Raw genomic sequence first — 3,117 nt, 5'->3', positions numbered from 1 at the left:
AAGTATTTCAAATACTACCCAAATACTTTGAATATTTTTATTTCTCCAATAATTTAAATACCACAATTTTTTAATTCCTTATTTTTAACATAACGTTTTTAGGAATTTGGGGGATAATAAAAAATGTGGAAAAGTCGATTTCAAGGACACTTGATGACCAATTCCAAATTTAATTCAAAATAAATTATTATTACTTCATTAGATCAGTATTTTGGCATGTTTGTCAAATAACACTTTTAAAATCGTGTGTTAGACAAAGAGAAAAAATACCCGAGTAGAATCTCCTTAAGACGCAATCGGGATATTTATTTAGTTTTAATAACCATTAACTATTGAAAACAATACGTAAATACGTGAACTACTGAACTCACAATAGATTCAAACGCCGCACCAATGGATGAATAGGGAACAATGATTAAGGCTAAGTAACCAGCAGTCTTCGCAGTGCATTACGACGATCGATCCGGTGAGTGACGTCCACACCATTCAAAATCAATACACGAAGCTCAAAATTATTACGATCTTTTTCAAAGTTCAATTTGTGTAATCTCAAATAGGTACATAGTTTTACAAGAATATCCTACTCAATACCTGAGTTCATCCGGTGATACTAAGGTTTGACTTGATTTTAATAACATCGTAATACCTACTTATCATATATTATATACCTACAAATATTCTAACATCGTTATAATATAATACTACAAAAAATCCAAATTATGTCATTTTATTTCACCAAATACATTTATTTTTATTAAAATTACAAAATGACTAAACATTATACTATTATCTTTCTTTTAATTACTGTAATATCGTCGTTAGCATTAGCTACTAAACCTATAAATCGACGGAGGAGAGAATATTTAGCCAAATTTATTGTAATTCCAGTAAATCTTGTGATGAATTAGCTGATTGTCCAAATGTCAGATGTGTAGGTAAGACCAAACGAGATGCTAATTTGAAGAGAGTAGCTTTTATTGCTTTTTAGGCTATTGCATGTGTATCATCCGTGGTATAACGCGATTGAGATTGAAACGGCGGGTTGATCAACGCCGGCTTTAGTTACTCCAGTGATGGGAGGTGCATGTGGTAGTTCCAAATCTGTTTCGGATTTTATTGATTCTATTGGAGAATTATTTGGTTGGTGGTAATAAAAATGCATCTTGATACAATTATAATCAAAAAATAATAAAAACTATAGATATTTAACAAAAAGAATACAATATAGGTACCTATTGAAAGGAATTTTTTAAGATTAATCTAATCATAATTTAATACTACGGTGTCTACATGTCTACACTAATTCAAATAACACAAAATATTATAAAATACAAAAAGAAGAATATATTTTAAGTACCTATAGTCATTATTGTATGTGTATTGTGTGTATTTATAAATTGTACTCTTTTTAATTAATAAACTATGGCAGTAGAGGAGTAGTATTGTTCAAATAGAGCCTCTTCTGCTGTCGGTTAAACAGGGGAACAAATTATTAAACAAATTTAATTTAATTTTTGTTACTTTAATCTTTACACAATACATATATTATATACTAGTCACTACTAGATAAAATTAATGTTGCACTAATTTAACTTTGTTAATATAAAATATTATAAAATAAAAAAAAGCAGGTAAGTGGATGTCGCTCTGCTGTACAGTAGATTACAAGCGGGTCATTGTATAAGAAAAACGATTCTGAGCGGAAACGGTTTGTCAGTCTGGATATTTTATATTGTTATTATTTATTTTATCATGTAAGTTGAATTAATATTAAAATATTATAATTTTTTATTCGTTTCTATGGTGATAAACAAACCTAACAAAGCGTTAGAAATTAAAAATCCCATTTTTAGCATTTTTTTCGTAATTTTCCGGTGGTTTTTTCCGTGGCATTAAATAACTATTGAGAAAATCGAAAAATAACCTCTCTAAAGTACCATCTTGATCCAATTTACTAAAGGATAAGGTACTATATGTTGAAATCGAAATACTCCTTTTGGATGAAATTTTGTATACTGGGGGCCTATTCTCAAACGCATCGAAAGTGATGATCGAATAGAATAGTTCGATTGACACTATTCGATCATAAAAGTTCATTCGACACAGGATATAAAAAAAAAAATAAAATAAACACCATGGTAAAAACAATAGCTTCCTCACTCCGCTCTGCAGAATTTAAAAAAAACAATATATTATAAGTAGTCATTATAAGACAAACTTAATTTAATACTAATTTAACTTTAAACTATATATTATAATTACTAACCAGTCACTATTAGACAAACTTAATATTAGCCATTAGGTACATTAATTTAACCAAAAAAAAAAAATATTATAAAATCAAAAAAATAACATATTATATATAGTTATACAAAACTAATATAAAACCATCAAGGCCGTAGCCACGGGGGGGGGGGGGGGGGGGGGAAATTTTTTTTTGAAATAATATTGAATAGTTTTAAATGCCTACCTATTATATTTGATACGTGTCACTGTGATTAAAACACATAAATAAATAAACGGTTTAACGGTATTAGATTCTGAGTGGAACGATGAATGTATTGATTTTACAATGATGTGTGTTTTTTTTTTTTTTTTTTTTATTTTTTTTTTTTTTTTTTGTGTCTGTCATCACCTTTTAGGACAGAAAAAGTGCTTCCATTTTCTTTAACAGTATATTTTCTGATAGGAAAGTGAATTTAGTTGGGACTTTGGGGGGGCAAAAGTAAAATTTTTCCAATAGTTTTCAAAAGCGCTGTGAAAAACAAAAGAAAAATTAAGGAAAAACGGGAATTTTTACCCAAAATCTCTTTTCGAGAAAATTGATTTTGGTTTTTGGGGTAACTTTAAAACGAATGACTGGAAATACATGAAATTTTCACTGGTTGTTTATATTTCCATTTTCTATACATGATAAAATTTTCAAAATATTTTGGTTTGTTTTGAGCTGTTTACGGACAATTTCAGTTTCCAATTTAATTAGCTTTTTTTTTCATGAATGGCAATAAAACTTTATTTGTTGAGTAGAAATACTTGAAAATTTAATACAAGGCTCCTACTATATTGTCACAATGAGATTTGAAAAATATTAAAAATCCTTAGTCGCAGTTTTTTTTT

Source organism: Acyrthosiphon pisum, chromosome A1 (assembly GCF_005508785.2).
Source record: "Acyrthosiphon pisum isolate AL4f chromosome A1, pea_aphid_22Mar2018_4r6ur, whole genome shotgun sequence".
Classification (NCBI taxonomy): domain Eukaryota; kingdom Metazoa; phylum Arthropoda; class Insecta; order Hemiptera; family Aphididae; genus Acyrthosiphon; species Acyrthosiphon pisum.
The sequence above is the reverse complement of the archived record's forward strand: the minus strand, read 5'-3'. Positions refer to the sequence as shown.